Source organism: Apium graveolens, chromosome 5 (assembly GCF_009905375.1).
Source record: "Apium graveolens cultivar Ventura chromosome 5, ASM990537v1, whole genome shotgun sequence".
Lineage (NCBI taxonomy): Eukaryota > Viridiplantae > Streptophyta > Magnoliopsida > Apiales > Apiaceae > Apium > Apium graveolens.
The window spans coordinates 16100424-16120210 of record NC_133651.1 but is presented as its reverse complement, the minus strand read 5'-3'; the positions used below and the strand labels follow the sequence as shown (position 1 = coordinate 16120210).

Sequence of the window (19787 nt, the reverse complement as noted above, 5' to 3'; positions counted from 1 at the left end):
CTCAGTAGCTCACAACAGGCATCTGAATGTTGGGGCTCTAATTATGGAGGAGCTGGCTACCAGACTTACTATGCCTTTGAAGAATAGAGGTAAAGAAATCTTTTTGCCAAGGTTTATTATGTCTACTTTAGCTTATAAAGTAAATGACATACATTTGTTAGCTGGTATTGATAGTAGTAGAATTGGCAATTGTAAGCAAGTGTCCAAAATAATATTTGGCTCACTTACTTCAAAGAATAAGGTGAGTGTAAGTCTTAGAATCACTCCATTTATGTTGGAAAGATTCAGGACTTATCCTTACCCTATGCCAGACATGAGGGCTCCTAAATTTGCTAGTTCAGCTATGGTTCCTGAGCCTATGGAAGCACAAACACAGACACACCAACAGGGACCTTCCAAAGCTGCAGCTTCTTCTTCTAAACCAATAGATGTTAGCAAACCAACCACTTTAGTCTCTCAAAAGACTGAAGTGAGTAAAAAAGAAGAGAAAGGAACCAACCCTTGCTGTTATAAATGAGAGTGAAATAATTCAAACTGAACCAGAGTCACCCTTGGTCAAGAAACCAAAGAAGAGTAAGTTACCTGAGTTGACCACTCAAAACACCTCCGTGTCCTCCCAAAAGGGCACAGTTGAACAAATGGGGAGTAAATAGTTAGTAGATGCATCCTCTCAACAGGGTGTATCTATTGAAAAGAGCATTCACCCCAATGCATCCTGTACTGAGTCAGCACAACCTGCACATATAGTGCATGGTAGAAGAAATAAGGATAGCACACACAGTGAGGGCACATTACTTGAAGCTCCCTCATCCATTCAGGGGGAGCTGCCAACACTCACAACTGAGCAAACTTCTATAATCTCTCAAATTTCTTCATCATATAGAGCACTTGAATCTGATTCTCAAGTGCACCAACACTCAAGTGACATGGTTCATGAAACTGTGCTCACCATCCAGAACCAACATCTAGATGGTGAGAGGCTACTAGCTGGGGTAGACCTTGATGACACCATCACAAACATGGGGGTTTCATCAGTTTATACTGAAGACCCCATGGTCACTCTTGCACCTTCATGTGCACAATCATTTTCACAGATGAATAGGTTTGAGGGTAGTACTCTTGAGGGAGAGCTATCTAAATCCTCTCCAATTCAATTGGAGGTTCCTCTAGAAAGAACAACTCCCCTCAAAACCCTAGCTGAACTTGCCTTGACAGTTGAAGCTAGGAGTACAATTACCAATGACCCTTGTTAGATATATTTGATAATGTCATGGCTAATATGTTTTATGTTTAGATTTCAGATCTTATTTAAACAGGACAAATCAGTACTTAACTGTTGATCAGTACTTATACTGGAAGTCAGGAGTTAAGGGATATCAGTACTTATGTTATCAGGAGATAAGCATCAGGAGATAGATATCAGAACTTAAGTGCTGAAGGACGATCAGATAAGGACAGTAGCTGATTAAAGTTAAGAAGATCAAGATAAACATAAGAAGAGATATGCATGAAGAAGGAATTCCGTAAAGAATGGAATACTTGGAAGAAAAGATATCTGATTGATATATATTAGGAAGCAGAATTATATTCCATATCAATTAGTGATTATCTTGTAACTGTGTAATATATAAACACAGACATAGGGTTTACACTAGAAGTGTTATAATTATCGAGAATATTATTTACTGTAACCCTAGCAGCTCTCGTGATTTTTTGTTCATCACTGAGAGATAACAGTTCCAGATTGTAACAGAGTTTATTGTTTCAATAAAGTTTGTTTTCTGTTACATAAGTTCTTGAAGTTTGATTTGATTGTAATAAACACTGTATTCACCTCCTCTACAGTGAAAGTGTGACCTAACAAGTGGTATCAGAGACTTCTGTTAACACACATACAGTTAAAGATCCAAACACAATCATATCTGACACAGAAACTCCAACTAAGCCTACCAAAACTGAGGAATCATCAAAGATATCAATTCAGAGTCGATATGAGACTATCAGAGTTCCCATATTGAGACCATCTGAATATCCCATATGGAAGGTAAGGATGACCATGTTTCTGGAAGCAACAGATCCAGAATACCTTGATAGAATCAAGGAAGGGCCTCACAAACCTACCAAGCTCGCTGTTGTAGTTGCAGGTGAAGCAGCAAAGACTGTACCAAAGGAAAAGAGTGATTACACTGCTGAAGATATAGCATCTATTGCTAAGGATGCCAAGGTACGACACTTACTGCATAGTGCCATTGATAATGTAATGTCAAACAGGGTAATCAACTGCAAGACTGCCAAGGAGATATGGGATGCACTGGAGACAAGGTGTCAAGGAACTGAAACAGTTAAGAAGAACAGGAAGACAATACTCACTCAAGAGTATGAACATTTTGACTCAAAATCTAATGAGTCATTGAATGATTTATATGATAGATTTGTCAAACTTTTGAATGATTTGTCATTGGTTGATAAAGAGTATGATCTTGAAGATACCAACCTAAAATTCCTGTTAGCTCTTCCTGAATGCTGGGATTTGAAGGCAATAACAATAAGAGACAACTACAATCTTGATGAAACAACTCTTGATGAAATCTATGGAATGCTCAAGACTCATGAACTTGAGATGGAACAAAGAAGCAAGAGGAAAGGAGGAAAGTCAAGGACAGTTGCTCTCAAGGCTGAAGAGGAATCCCCCAAAGCACCTTCCTCAAAGAAAGACAAGGGTAAAGCTCTTTTCATAAAGTCTGATACTGAGTCATCAAGTTCTGAGAGTGATGATGACTCAGATTCTGAAAGCTTGCCTGAAACTGATGCTGATGAGGAGATGATGAAGCTGTGTGCTCTTATGGTGAAAGGAATCACAAAGATTGCATACAGGAAGTTCAGGAAGGGAAAGAAGTTTTCCAGGAAAGGCATAAGTTCTGATAAGAAGAATTTCAGAAGATCTGAAGGAAGAGGAGGAAAGTCTGATAGAGGAGATTACGCCAATGTTAAATGTTATAATTGTGGTGAGAAAGGCCACATATCTCCTGATTGCAAGAAGACCAAGAGTGACAAAGGCAAAGCTCTTGTCACAAAGCAGAAAAGCTGGACAGACACCTCAGACTCTGAAAGTGAGGAGAACTATGCATTGATGGCAAATGCTGATAAATCAAGTTCTGAGAGCAGTTCTGAAGCTGCTGAAACAAAGGTACCTCAGACTACTTATGCTTTTCATACTGATGATATTAATGAGTTGAGAAGATATCTTAAAACCATGTTTGTTAGTTATAGAGATCAAACTTTAACATGTGAAAGATTAACTTCTGAAAATCTTGCTTTTAGGAAAAGAAATGATTTCTTAGAAAAAGAGTTAGTCATGTTCCATCAAACTCAGAAGGATAGAGATGATGCTTTTTATGTTAGGGATGAAGTGCTAAAAATGAATGAATCTCTAAAAACTGAGTTAGAAAAGGAGAGAGAGATTATTAGGACTTGGACTAACTCTGGCAAAACAACTCAAAATTTGCTAAGCAGTGGAAACTGGAAAGAGGGCTTAGGTTATGGAGAAAATAAAAATGAAAAAGGAACTGTAGAAATTAAGCCTGTTGATAAGCAAAAGCCGAAGTTAAAACCTGTTAAGTTTGTAACTGAAAAATCTGAAAAAGAGAAATCAGAAGTTAAAAAGGAATTAGCTTCTGACAAACTAAAACAGGAAAAGACAGCTGAAGTTAACATAGGCTTAATGACAAAGAAGCAGCTTAAGCATAAGCTGAAAGATTAAGAATGCAAACAAGGTAAAATCACCTAGGAAAAATAGGAATGGAAAGGAAGGTGTGAATAAAAGCAATAACTATAAATCTGTTCCTGATGCTCCTAGGAAAGCATGTCATAACTGTGGAAGTTCTAACCATCTGGCTTCTTTTTTTGCAGGAAGAATAAGAATATTAACTCCTTATCTTCAAAATCAGGAGTTAAGAGTCAGTCTGTTAGATACAAACCACAAAATCCTTGTTTTCATTGTGGTAGTTTATGGCATTCCATTTATACTTGTAAGGAATATCATAGTTTGTACTATGATTATTATCAAATAAAACATTCTTTAAAGAAAGTTTCTGTTGTTCCTTCTAGTGTAAGTTCTGATTCAAAGTCTGGTAGTATAAGTTCTGATAAGAAAACTGTTAACATAAAATCTGATGCTAAATCCGCTGCAAATGTTAACAAACCTAAAAAGGCCAAAGGATCCAAGCAAGTCTGGGTCCTTAAAACTAATAATTAGTGGTCTTTTTGATTGCAGGGCAACAGAAAAAATATTTTAGTTCTGGACAGTGGATGTTCAGGACATATGACTGGAAATAAGGCCCTGCTATCAGACTTTGTGGAGAAAGCTGGCCCAAGTGTTTCTTATGGAGATGGCAACATTGGAAAAACTTTGGGATATGGCAATATCAATCTTGGGAATGTCATCATTAAAGATGTAGCTCTGGTCTCAGGACTTAAACACAACTTACTGAGTATAAGTCAAATCTGTGACAGAGGTTATCATGTTGATTTCTTTGCAGAACATTGTGAAATAGTTAGTAAATCTAAAGGAAAAGTTGTTCTGAAGGGATTCAGGCGTGGTAACATTTATGAAGCTAAGCTTTCAACAAGTTCTGATGGTTCTGCAATCTGTTTAGTGAGTAGAGCCTCAATTGAAGAAAGCTGGAATTGGCACAAGAAACTCTCTCATTTAAATTTCAACAAGATAAATGAGCTAATCAAGAAGGATCTTGTGAGAGGACTGCCAAAATCAGTGTTTGCTCCTGATGATCTTTGTGATTCATGTCAGAAGGCCAAACAAAGAAAATCTTCATTCAAGAGCAAGACTGAATCATCGATTCTTGAGCCTTATTATCTACTTCATGTTGATCTATTTGGTCCAGTGAATGTCATGTCTATTGCAAAGAAGAAATATGCGTTGGTCATAGTAGATGAGTTCACCAGATACACATGTGTGTATTTCTTGCACACAAAAAGTGAAACTGCATCTATCCTGATTGATCATGTCAAACATCTGGATAAATTGATCAAAGATTCTGTGAAAATTTTGAGGAGTGATAATGGCACTGAATTCAAGAATCTGATAATGGAAGAGTTCTGCAAAAATCATGGAATAAAGCAGGAATTTTCTGCTCCTGGAACTCCACAGCAAAATGGAGTTGTTGAAAGGAAGAATAGAACTCTCATTGAAGTTGCACGAACAATGCTTGAAGAAGCAAAGCTTCCAACCTATTTCTGGGCTGAAGCTGTGCAGACTGCTTGTTTTACTCAAAATGCAACACTCATTAACAAGCATGGAAAAACACCATATGAGATGGTGAAGAACAAGAAGCCAAATCTGAAATACTTTCATGTATTTGGATGTAAGTGTTTTGTTCTCAAGACTCATCCTGAACAGCTATCCAAGTTTGATCTAAAAGCTGATGAGGGAATCTTTGTTGGATATCCACTTTCCACAAAAGCCTTCAGAGTCTATAATTTGAGAACAAAAGTGGTCATGGAATCTATCAATGTCTCTTTTGATGACAAGAAGATCACTGGACTTGAAGATTGCATTGATCATGATCAGCTGAGATTTGAAAATGAAGATTCATATTCTGATACCTTAAATCCTGACAGTCTAAGTTCTAATACTGTAAACTCTGATGGATTAAACTCTGATGTTATTGAAACTGTGGTGACTACGTCAAAGGAAGATGCACCAATGCAGGAGGAGCATACTCAAGATATTATCACATCTCAAGAAGCATCAGAACACACATCTGGCTCTTCAAGTTCTGATTCGTCAAGTTCTGATAAGCCAAGTACTGATAGTGCTGAAAATCTAAATGCTGAAGAATCCAACTCAGAGAGCATAGTTTCAGGGGGAGCATCAGAAAATGAAAACGAAGACAGCATGAATCATGGGGGAGCATCCAGTTCTAGAGAAAACTTCCATCTGCAAGGAAGTGGACAAAATCACATACACCTGATTTGATAATTGGTAAATGAACTTGGAATGATTTCAGGTTCTTTCTCTAAATCTGCTTAAACTTGTTCTATGTTATCAGACTTTATGATCAGTATTTACAGAATTAATCTCTTTGTGTATTCTGTGCTTAATTGATAAATGTTTTTAAGTACTGACTGTTGTCTGATATATATCTCTTAACTCTAATAAGTGATATATCTGTTTAAGTAATCATTCAATCCTATGAGGATAATTGTGCTAGATACTGACCTACTAGTCTTCAATAAACAAATGATCCCATGAAAGAAGTAATTATTTCTGTGGAAATCTTATGACACAAGCAAATTCTGATACTTGAGCTTAGTTTAGTTTACTTTATTCATCTTATTACTAAGTCCCAAATTAGAATAATGCTACTCATCTGTTTAATTTCTGATTCTAGTAAAACTGCTGAATGTACTAAGTGCTGATAAACCTCACTTATCAAAAGAAGAAGAAAAAGAATCAAAGAATAATATCAGGTACTCCTTTGAGATCTAGAGTAAAAATGTGAATGGGACGACCCAAGTGCATAGCTGGTATTAAGTAAATATGCATTAGAAAAGCACAATATTTTCTTGGTGACTTTTCACACTCTATGAATACTGGAGAAATACTCTGATAATAGCATAAATTCTGATAAGCAGTCGTAACTCACTTACACTGAGAAGCCACTGTAAAATAGAATTTAAAAAGATGCATAAAATTAGCACAAAAACAGTTGAGGTGGACTCATGCATGAACTCATTTATCAGTAGGTTTCAGGATAATGACAGCTCTTTAGCAAAATTTTAATTATGACTTATTTCTAAGATGTACTGAAGTAAATCAGACTTTACTCTTTATTAGTTATTTAGCTTAATGCACACACAAATCACTCCATATGAATGATGAAATTTTTGTGGTGGTCTATGTTCTTTTAGACAAACAGTCACTGTGTCACCTTGCACAAATTCTGAGGACACGTTCTAGTTATATGTTCTGATGATTAAGTTCTGAAGACTATAACTCAGAACTTGTATGAAAACTTACTAAGATAGATATTCCTTGTTCGAATTAAGACATTATGTTCTGATGACTGTTAAGTTCTGGTATAGGTCTAAGTTCTGATTTTTCAGTCTAACCCTTTACTTGACTTATCTGTGAGTAAAATTTGGTAACAGTCTCAGATTAATTTAGAATATGTTGAAGTGGAAGATTAATAGTCTATGGGTAGGACTAATGGCACTCGTCCTTGAACAGTTCACTCTTGTTACATGTGCACATTCCTTTTCAAATGACTGTTATTCTTTTTCAAGTCTAGGGAGACGAGGTAGACTTAACTCTATCTGTCAGCATTAAATATCTTCGCGTCTCCTGGCATTCTCTTGCCTATATAAACAGCCACTTCACATTAGCCTTTCCATCAATTTTTCTCACAATCTTAACTTCATATTCTTTTTCAAAAACATCATGGTCCGATTCAACATGTTTTTGAATTACCAAAATTTTCATATGGAGCTAAGCTGCGCCGACTGGCAGCAGGAGTGGCATGTAACTGCCATTCCTGAAGAGATATGGGGCTCTGTCCCACAGGCGGTGCTGAACCGACTTCTGTTCTTCGAGATGGACTACCAGCTTCATCTTGATCGATTGGAGGAGGAAAGGCGGGAAGCTATCCGTCAGCAAGAGCGAATCATTCGATTCGCTATCTTGTTTGTCGAAGATAGGAAGAGGAAGATGACTTAATCTCGTCTTCTTCCTGTTCTTCTTCATCTTCAGCTTTGTCAGGCTTCTTAGCTAGGACTAAGGCTGTTGATGTTAGATTTAGAAGCTTAGGACAAGATTGTAAAAGTTCTGATGTAATTTCAATTTCATCAATGTATTATTTTGATATATTAATGGAATTTGTTTTTGTCTTATGATCTTGTCTCTGAGAAATTTTGATACGCATTGATAAATCCTGATAAATATTCTGATGATCGTATAAATTGTGTCTGACTTTAAGTTCTGATAATGTTTTATCAGTACTTACTTAACTGATTGATTTTACTCATTTTCACACACAGTTTTTTTTCCAGAATATTGATATTGCAGAGTAAAATATTTGAATTAGTGGGAACAGTTTCAATTTTAAATTAAAACTGATTCACCTTGATTAATGGAATCTAGGTAAGTGGAACGGTTTTTCCTTGAAAAACTGCAAGTGGGTGGTAATTATTCCTTATTTACCGTGCCCATTACTTTTTGCCTTCTCTATGTATAACAGGTGTCAAGGTATTTACCACTACTTTTAAATGCATGTCTGCCATGTGTCCTCAACGGTTACTTTTTGTGTATAAGTAAAAGAGAGCAAAGATTGTCAAATCTTTTATTTACCTTTATATTTTATCTCTCTCTTTACTTTTCAACTCTCTCATCTACTGACGATTTTCTTTTAAGAGGCATTTTCTCAAACACATTACAGGTTACCGATTTCTTTCCAAACATAATGGCACCCAAGGACATTCTCTTTGATGGAGCAAAGTTTGTTCCTAATAACTTCACTGCGATACTAAACACTACAGAGGCACCCTCTGAACTTCATTTCATTCAGGACTTTCTCACTAGTTCTGATATTGGGTTTGCTCTAACTGAGCCTACATCCATTTCTGGAGTTCAAGTACTGGAGTTTTGGAGGAGTGGAGTATATGACAATGGTGGTGCTCAAGGGTCCCCAAGTATAATATTTTCATCAGGGGAAGATGAGTATGTTGTGACTTTGTCTACAGTTAGACAGGCATTACAGCTACCTGAGGACTGTGTTTATTCTACTGTTGATGACTCAGTTCTTCAAAACATGATGGTTAGTCTGGGATATGAAGGAACATTGACCAAGCTTGGACAGTTGAAGAGATCTTTCATAAGGAGGGAATGGAGTTTCTTCTTTGATTGCATTACCAAAGCTTTCGCCAACAAATGTTCAAATTTTGATGCAATTCCCATATTCAGCCAACAAATCAGGTATGCACTTCTAAATCACACTGATTTTGATTATGCACGAGCAGTCTTAGGTTTTATTGGGGATAGGATGACAGAAGATCGCAATACTGTATATTTTGCAAGATTTTGTCAGCTTATTTATAGTTTTTATTGTAATCCGCCCCAAAATTTTGGTGATCTCATTCCATCTTTCAGAATAGCTAAGAGAGCTTTTACTGATTTATTATCTTCTGATAATAAAAAGGTTGTGTTAAGACCCCTCTTAATACCTTTATCTGTCAAACAAGCCTTAATCACCTATGATCCTGTTAAGTACACTGCACTTTATCCTGATGTTTAAACATCAGGACCTGGTTCATCAGCACCTACCACCTCTACTCAGCCACCTCAAACCTCTCAACCATCTCTCAGAACATATCTCAAGTCCTATGTGAAGCCTACATCTTCTAAGTCAAAGAGAACAAAGACTGTTTCTCAAACACCTCAGAAGAAGAGGAGGATTACTTTGAGAGATGAATCAGATTCTTAGGAACAGATTCTTTCTTCAGAACCTGTGGTAACTGCAGCTGAGAAAAAGATTTCTCAGAAGGATTCTGAACTTGGAGGATCTAAGCTTCTCAAGAGGCTTAGAAAAATGACAATTCCTGAAACTTCCAAGGACTCTAAATTACCAAGGAAATACAAGAAACAGAGGGCAAAAAGGCCAGTTTCAGATGATGAGGAGGAAGCAGCTAAGGAAGGGGATCAGGAATCTCTGATCTCACAAGAAAAAGAATTTGATCCAGTTACTTCTTCTCCATCTACTCCATCTCAGGAAACTGTATCTGACAAGGCTAATTTCCCATCTGTGTCTCTTGGTAATCAAGGCACAAGTGCTGATAATGCTGATCAACACTTAGTTGTGCCTGGAGTAATTTTCTTAGAAGCTCCAACAGCAACAAATCTTTTGCCAACACCTGTTACTGATGCTATTCAAACTCCGAAATTATCTACGTCACCTTCTCTGCATCTAGACACTGATGATCAGACTTTAGGTGAGCATCAGGATATGGCTGTTGATCAGAACTTAGCATCAGATCAGCAATTAGAGGATGCTGACGCCTCCATTGCTACTCACACTGCTATTATATCAGATGATACTGATTCTATAAGTTCTGATGCTGCACATGCTGGAGATACTGGTGATGCTGCTCCAACTGCAGATACTGATGCAACAGGTCCTTCAGGACATATTCCTCTTTCTAAGTCTGAACTAGTAATGAAGTTTGTTACAGAGGAACCACCAGTGCCTTGGAGTGAAACTCCTGCAGGACAGGAGTGGACTAAGGAATGGAACTCAGTCTCATGTATTCCATCTGCGTTACATCTTACTGAGCACTTGACTAAAGCTGATGAAATGTTAAATTCTGATGATTTCAAAACTCAGCTTCGTGTCACTGCATTGAGTACTAAACATCTACAAGGTCTTCATTCAACCACTCATGCAGAAATACACAAGATTCAGGAGAACTTTATCAAACAAGAACAAGTTTGGAAACTTGATAAGAAAAAGTTCTTTCAACCATCTATGGACAGGATTGCTTATATTGAGAAGACTCAAGATCGTCAACAAGCACAGATTGATAAAATTCTGCAAAATCAAGCTTCTCAGCAATCACAACTGACTGAAATCCAATCTTCAGTGGAATTGCTTATCTCTCTTCTACTTCCTGCTGATGCCAAAAAGGGGGAGAAAGTGATTAAGTCCAAATGCAAGGATGACAAGACACTGCAAGGAAAGGATGATGAAAAAGATGACCAAGGAAACTCTGGAATGGGTGGAGGTCATAGTCAAGGTAAAAGATTCTCATCAAGAAATGCTGAAATTGCAAGTCACAGGATAAGTTCTGATACTGAGAAGAGAATAAGTTCTGATACTGGTAAAAGAATAAATTCTGATGAACTTCTAGATCTTGATGAAGAAATGTCAAGACAGTTATTTCTTCAAGAAAATCCAGGAATGGACTTGGAAAGTTTAAAGGAAGAAGAAGCTAGACTTAAATCAAAAAAAGCCACATCTAAATCTGAAGCTTCTGGTAAAAAGTCACTTCCAAAACTTAAAGGCATTGTGATTAAAGAAAAGGCACAAACTGAAGCAACATTTGCTAAATCACAACCAAAGATAGATCCAAGATCCAAGGGTAAAGAAAAGGTTGGTGAACCTGTTAAAGTTTATGTACCTCCTGAAGATGAGGAAATTACTGATGACAAAGATAATCTTGCTCTGACTTCAAGAAAAGTTCTTAAAACAACCTCTGACATGGCTCAAGTTGTTCAGAGTCAAGAAATTAAAAGTTCTGATATTCAAAAGAAGCAAGTAACCTCTGACACAGCTCAAGTTAACTTGATATCAGAAGGAAGATCAAAAACACTCCTACCAGGATTCACTAAGGCAAAACAAACTCAATCTTTGAAGACTACTGCAAGTCGTTTTGAAGTTAGAGTAGTTACTGGAAAGGAAGCAAGAGATAAAACTGGATTGGGAAGTGCTGATGAAAGAAGAGTATACAACACTACCAATGATCCAACTTCCTTGAGTGAACCAGGTATTGGAGCAACTCCTGAAAGATTGAATCAATTGGAATCTGTACAAATGGTTTACCATACCTACTTGAAGGAACACATCTTGTTGTATTTCATGACAGATGGTAGGGTTTATCATATAAGACAAAATGCCATTCCATTGAAGTATTTTGAAGAATTGGAGCATGTATTATTCTTACTTCAAGTGGATGACAGATTGACAGGGACTGCTGCAAACTATTTGAAAGAACAGATTCAGAGACAGAAAAGACTTTATTCTGTTAAGTCTGACAGCATATATGTTCCAAAGTACAGAAATCACAATGGTGATATTGTTGATATAAAGCCTAATACTGCACAGATCAGAACATATCTTGGTATTAAGGGGCTTGAGTTTAATCTAGAGTCTGACAAAGCCTATGTCATAAGACTAGATCAGGAGTTGAGAAAAGCAAAGATTAATGATCTCAGAGCTGCAATATTTCAATCTGGTGAAGATACTGCAGAGCTTAAAGATGTCAAACGGAGAATGATTGATGAACTCAGATATGCTGAGAAATGTTTGTTGAAGAATTATCTCAGAACAACTCCTGACATCAGAGAGATCAGAAAATGATGAAGCCAAGTCGAAGATCTACAACTGCTTAAATTCTGATGTGTATACAGACTAAAGTTGTTATCAGAAGTTGAATTGGTAAAAGCTTTAAGGACTGTAAGTTGTAGTTATCTTGTCTAATTCTCATGCATTTGTACTTAATGTTTTTGACATCATCAAATATCTGTTAAACTTGTATATTTTGCTAATTTACAAGTTGGGGGAGATTGTTAGATATATTTGATAATGTCATGGCTAATATGTTTTATGTTTAGATTTCAGATCTTATTTGAACAGGACAAATCAGTACTTAACTGTTGATCAGTACTTATACTGGAAGTCAGGATTTAAGGGATATCAGTACTTATGTTATCAGGAGATAAGCATCAGGAGATAGATATCAGAACTTAAGTGCTGAAGGACGATCAGATAAGGACAGTAGCTGATTAAAGTTAAGAAGATCAAGATAAACATAAGAAGAGATATGCATGAAGAAGGAATTCCGTAAAGAATGGAATACTTGGAAGAAAAGATATCTGATTGATATATATTAGGAAGCAGAATTATATTCCATATCAATTAGCGATTATCTTGTAACTGTGTAATATATAAACACAGACATAGGGTTTACACTAGAAGTGTTATAATTATCAAGAATATTATTTACTGTAACCCTAGCAGCTCTCGTGATTTTTTGTTCATCACTGAGAGATAACAGTTCCAGATTGTAACAGAGTTTATTATTTCAATAAAGTTTGTTTTCTGTTACATAAGTTCTTGAAGTTTGATTTGATTGTAATAAACACTGTATTCACCTCCTCTACAGTGAAAGTGTGACCTAACAACCCTGTTATGGGAGAGGCAAGTTTATCACATTTATATGACAGTGCTCTGCAAGGTGCACAAAGGTTTGAGGCTGGTGGACATGACAGTAACCCAGTCAAATCCTCTCCAATTCCAGTGGAGGTTCCCACTACATGTGGTGAATAACAAACTGTCAAAACCATAGATTTATCTGTGAGTCAAACTGTCACTTCAGTCACAGGTGGTTCTTTGGACATTTCTCAGCAGCCATCCACATCTCAATCCAGCGAACCACATGTCATGGCTCAATGGCTACAAGATATGGAAGCTCAGCATTCTACAGTTGATGATATGTTGGTAGATCAAATCTCAGGCTTGGCCAATCTTTCTCAACAATTGCTCACTTCAGACATGGGGAACCAGGACTATCAAGCTATACTGCTATGCTTCAATGAAGAGGTTGAACAACAGAAGGAGAAGATAGTAGAAGAGGCTGAAGAAGATGGAAATGTAGATGCCTGGTTGTCTGGTGACCATGTGGCAGAAATGGATGAAGTTTTGGCAAGATTCAGGAGAGAATACATAACTATCTTGGGAAGCAATGCTAAAACTCTTACTCCTCCTGAAGTCTATGATGCCATTATGGAAGTGCATAAAGCTCAACTCAAGGCTTTCCATCTCTTTGGAAAGGCCCTTGAAGTAAAATTGACTGGACATGAAGATAAAGTTAGGAGATTGATCAAGAAAAAAGATGGATGACATTGTGCCTTCTCAAAAGGACATCAAAAATCAATTCCAGTCTTTCTCTGAGCAAATGTCAAGGATGGATTTGGCCTCCATACAGAAGGAAGTGTCAAAAATGAAGAGCTCTTTCAAGGCCCTGTTTGATCAAGTTCAAGCTCATATCACAAATTCAAATGATACCAAGGTCAAGCTAGATCAAATTCATTCTGCTAGGTATGAGCCTTCATTTCTTCTCATGGAAGGTGTCAGAAAACCTGTTGACGAACACTTTGAGTCCTTTTCCACCAAAACCTCTACTCCTCAAATAAGAGAACTTCAAGATCAAATTTCTTCACTTCAAGCTTCCAACTCAGATTTATCTTCACAGGTCAGAGCTCTAACTACATTGGTTGAGAGTCAACAGCATGATATTCAGGCCCTAGTGGAGTCCCATAAGCATCTACAAATGCATAATACAGTTGCTTTGAGAGCCATTATGGGAAAACTCAACATGCCACTGCCAGCATTGCCTGAAGCTGTAAGACCTGAGATTCCTACTCCCCTACTCATGCCTGTCACCAAGACTAAGAGGGAGATAGATGCAAGGCTAGCACAATCAACAGTCAAAAGTCAAGAACAAGGGCTAGAACAAGAGAGGCTCCTTATGGCTGCTCAAGGTCCAGGAATGACACAAGAGTTTGACAACTTGCTCACTGGATTAAGGAACTCTCAACAACAATTTCTTCACTTACAGAAAGACCTTGGAAAAGACTATCAATTATATCAGGGTGCTGCAGATCCCAGTCAAGGACCAGTTTTTGGAGAAAAGGATAATGATCAATCTTAATGATACTGGTGTAGACAGATATATGCAAGTCAACTTCAATTATCTAATTTCCAGAAGAGCATCTGAAGTAGACATTCTGATTAACAAATTCAGGATAATCAACAATGAAGAGAAAATGCTACTAGCAGAGTTGAAGAAGGCTCAAGAAGCTGCATTCCCAGAAGCCTACCTACATCCAAGCAAAGGGGTGCACTATATCTGCTCTACAACCAAGCAACTGAAACATTTCCAAGTACCTAAAAACTGTGTCATGGCCAACAGAAGACTGATAATGGTGCTTGAGTCTGAGCTGAAAAGTAAGAAATTGAAGACTGGTGAAGATAAAGCTATGATCAAGATTCTGAGGAGATACATTGATAACACTGAAGCCAATTTGCCTAAAATTCAAATCAACACAGATGACTTGGGTGATGATGAGCAGAAGAAAGATGGTCAAAATCCTTCTGGCTCAAACTCAAGTCAATCTAGCAAGGCAATTGGTGGAAAAGGTGATAGTGAGAAAGAAAAGGAGAAGAAAAGTGGATCTGAGACTCAAAGGAGGGGTGGAAGGAGACAAAGACAAAATAATGATACCTCACAACCTCTTCAAACCCTAAATATCCAAATACCAATTGCTAAACCTTCACATTCAATCTCATCAAAAACTGCTCAACCTCAAACCTCTAAGCCTAAATATTTCTACAAGCTCACAACAAACTCTCTCCTCAAAACTCAAATCACTCACAACCATACTTCTCTGAAAAGACTCAAAACAATACCTTCATTCAAGCCACCCCATAAAACACACTTCAAAACAATTGGAGTTGGTCCAAAGGAAGCCAAGGTCAAGAGAAGACTTAGAAGACAAAGAAGACAAAGAAGAAGACAACTGACAACTGAATTTCTCAATGATCATGGATTTGGTGAAAAGGCCATCTGGAACAGATATGATCAAGATGATTTCCAACCTCTAAATGTTGTGGATTCAGATGAAGACTACTTCCAATAGCTAGCTGAAAGAATTGTCAGAATTTGGGTTGTTAAAATTAGAGAAGTTAGAATCTACTACAGTGATGGGTCCTTTGAAAAGCTTGGAGATAGACTAAATGATTCTCTTTCAATTGTTGAACTGAAAAGGGTGATAAGCTTGATGAATGGTAAAGATTCAGCCACTAAGGTATGGAGAACAATATTGGCAGTGTTTGTTGTGACGACTGAGAATTTTGTGACATAATTAAGTGAATAAAGTATGTGTTATGTGATGTGATTATAATTATGTGACTAAGTGATGATTATTTTTCTTATTTGTATACTAGAGTTTAGGAGCGTGGATAAAAAAATGTTCCAATTTAAAGAGTCAGCTTAAAAGATAAGCTGTGGTGTCGGGCCGTCAGGTAGAACGGAACCCGCCCTAATATGGAATTAAAGAATATAAAATGTGAATTATGTGTGATTGAATGAAATGAATGAGTAAATAAAGTATTTCATCCTAAGTGACGTGTTGATTGGTAAAGACGTTGAGAAGCGTAATCGAAACGCTGAGCATCGGGCCGTCAGGCTAAACGTGACCCGGTACGCGTAAAAGAGGATAAAGATTAAAGAGGGATAGATTCTATGATCAGACCTGAGTCGTTATGTGACTGTATATGTGTGATTGCTTGACTGAGTGCATGACTATGTGTTCTGTGTCAATTTTATGAATTTTAAAGGAATTACGTGATTTAAATAAAGGTTTAATTAACCTTCGCGCATTTTTATAAAATCATTCGAGTAAGATAAAAACATGGGATTTGTTTTTTTATCTTCGTAATGGTCTTAGAGACTTTTTAAAAATGATGAGTGAATTTGATAGTTGATCTTTGCATTTTTAAATTGATTTTATGTGAAAAATGTATTTATTAAAGCAAGTTTGCGAAATTCATATAAAATCAACCGTTCGCTCAAATTCTTATTATGAGTAATGGATAAAAAGCTAATTTCGAGACCTACGTGTTAAAATTTTCATTTTTGATAATTCTCGACTTTCCGAGAGAGATACATTTTATATTTGAATTTTGTTGCATTTGAGTAAAAAGAGAAAGAATGTGTGAGCCAAAAAGGAATTAATAGATTACCATTTTGCCCTTGCTTTGGTGGAGTATAAAATCACCCCTCCATCCCCCATTTTCTTTTTCTTTCCCGTGCACTCACTCTTTCCTCTCTTCTCTTTTCTTTCCTCTCTCTCTCGAACACTCTCTCTCACTCTCTCTCAGCTCTCTCATCTCTCACCTCTCCCACTTGCATGCAACCATCAAAAGATACTCAAACACAAAGATATTGCTACCTTTAGTTGTTATTTTCGGTATACACTTCGATTCCTATTTGCATGTAAGTAATTATAAAAGTTTTGTTGGTTAATCACTATGGTAGTGTTCAAGAAAAACCATTTCTTGATGCATAACAATGAGAGTGAATTCAAGCATGTTTGGAGGTCATTAACTCGAGAAGAGACCCGTTATGGGCTCTCTCAAGTTCGGCCACCACCGTCCATGATCCAAAGGAGAGCCGGTGGATTTTCCATGGTGTGATCATTTGATTTTAGCTTTGCATGTTATGATTTCTTGAAGATTTGAAAAAGGGTTTTGTTTCTTTGATGAAAATCGAGTGTGTGCTTGATAAAATGATTCCATTGATTGTGTTAGGAAGTAAATGAATGTGTGCAAATGATTGTTGCTTAGAAAATCAAAAATTAAGGTTTGCATGTGGATTTTTGCTTTGGCTTTTTGCTAATTAAGAAGAGGAATTTGATTTTTGTGAGATAATCTTGGTAAATACTAAGTTTATATGGCATAAAAGTGATTGCATGTTAGTTTTAAAGAAGATCAAGATATGCATTTCATTGATTTGTCCTTGAGATGTAAATTTGAGTTTTTGCCGAATGGGAATTTAGTTAAAAAAAGGATTAATTTGATGAATAAGTGGATGCATGTTGTGATTTAGGTGAAATTCGATTGTGTTAAGGAATTTAGTTGGTTTACTTGATGAAAATGAAGTGTTTGATATAATGATGAGTTGAAATTGAATTGCATGCAAGCATGTATGTATGATTTGGTTCAAATTATTGTTGATAAAATGAGATGTTAGTTTAATTGTTGGATTATTCTGTGATTAAGGATGCATGGTGTAATTTTGAGAAATTTGATTGTATATATATATATAATTATGGTTCAAATTTTTATGATTAAAAGAAAGGGGAATGATTCTTTAATGGTTTTTGAATGAGTTATGTGATTATATGATTTAAAGTACATATTTGATTGATTTTGTGTGATAAGGCCGAATAGGCCTTAGGGATTAAAAGTCAAAAACTTGATTTTGATGATCACAAGGATGATTGAAAGTGTATAAATGAATATCTATGAATTTGTTTACTTAATTGTAGTATGTGGTTCGAATTAAGGAACAAAGGAAAAAGGGAACTAAGTTGAATGATTTTAAAAGATATAAGTGATAGTTATGGACGTAAATGTTTGGTTACGAATAAATCTTGTACTCGTACGAGTTATATTAGTGTGATTTGAGAAATAGCCAAGGTTAAGCGAGTACGCTTTGATTGTTAAGTATATAAGGGTATAAAAGCTACGAGAAAGGGATATGCTATATGCTATGTGCTATGTGCTTATATGTAAAAGCTATATTCGTATACTCGAGTCAAAGATATAATCGAGTTATCGTATACAGTGATCGTTCCGAGAACGAGAGTTGAGAATCTGATTAAGATTTTGGTTTTATTGTAGATTCGGAGCGTGAGGGCATTCAGGCTAGGAAAGGAAAGGATTTACTAGGTGGCAGTAGTTCAACCTTCAGGAAAGCAAATTCAGGCAAGTAACTCTGATTACTTGTGTAATTGGTTATAAAGAGAATGTTGTTCATACCATATAGAGTATTGAACTATTTAAGTATGAAACCCTCGTTTTATGAAACCCTGATATTGATTTAAAGTACCCTTGTTCTTGATAACCTGTTATTGATAAGCCTATTGATTTCACCCTTTGATAATCTGTCTTTTCTGTTCAAGTTATGTGACGCCCTCCAAACCCGGTCAGAAGTTTGGGGTCCACAACACATTCACAATATATAAACCTGTACATAAAATATTAATTACAATGACCCTGTTTCACATAACCACGGATCGCAACAGGTTAAAGTATGAGAATAAGCCACAACCTTAATTATTACATCGTAGCAAATCCCAACTAATTTAACTTATAATTGATAATAAAATCATTTTTACAATCTAAATATCTCTTTACCGCGTGAAACTTCTGCTAGCTCGATCCAACTCGACTGGAACCTTAGCCCGCACTTTGGACTGAGGAACTTCACTATCATCCATATTCTTTTCAACTATAAAATATATAAAAGAGTCGCAAGGGTGAGCTAACTAGCTCAGCAAGTCATAATAGTGATAACTGAGGTTAAACAATGATCAAATGAGATGATTTAAAGGAATCAAGTTTCTTTTTAACTAACCATTAGAATTGGATATTCATTTTAAGTTTAAAAAAAAAAATCAAGGTTAGGCTGCTGATCAGTCACGCACTAACCCCGAGCAAGCACACAACCCTGCTCTAATTAATGGATCCAAGGCACACATTGGCCTAACTTGACCATTGGTATGGTCTGACCACGAATCTGGTCCACATATATAAAAACTATCAAATCCTAAAGCAGTTCAATATGATAAACGATATAATTCAATAAAACAAGTTCATAATCAACGATAGTTAAACACTTGAATAAAAGCATAAGGAGGCTTATGGATATCTCAAGGGGATTTCAGGGTATGTATAAGAAATGGTTTCCAGCTTGTAAAGGATCAGGTATTCGATCAGTAATAATTTTTCAAGGTATAGTTCTTTGATGTTATAAAGAAGGATCGGAGTATAAAAGTTTCTGGTTTTCAAACAATTTTGTTCCAGTAATTGGTGTTGGGTAGTTATACATTTGGGGAGTAGTAACATATGTGTGTGGTTTGGTATCTGAGAATCAACAAAAGATGGTTTACAAAGAATAAGGCTTACGACTCAAAATCAATAAAGAATCAGGTTTCAAGGTTTAATAATTTAACGCACTTGCAGTATAAAACAAGAATTATTTTGATAATTAGCGACATGTTACGAAACAGTTCGAAAACATTGGTAATACATCTTGAAGAAAAGTTCAGGAATACTTGCCTTACAGGCTTTACAATTACTACTGATCAATTCTGATCCGACGCTGCCGCTCAGGCTTTAACGTCCAACCCCTAGATCCCATTGGATTCGACT

At 36.4% G+C, this 19787-nt stretch overlaps 1 protein-coding gene across 1 annotated transcript in view; it reads left to right on the top strand.

The window, feature by feature from the left end:
- Positions 1-18334, top strand: part of LOC141723826 (protein RADIALIS-like 3) — a 38825-nt gene extending 20491 nt beyond the window's left edge. Inside the window, exon 2 of the mRNA XM_074525742.1 lies at positions 18255-18334. The gene's annotated coding sequence lies outside the window, so the exon portion shown is untranslated. The remainder of the gene's footprint in view (positions 1-18254) is intronic.
- Positions 18335-19787: the final 1453 nt, after the last annotated feature.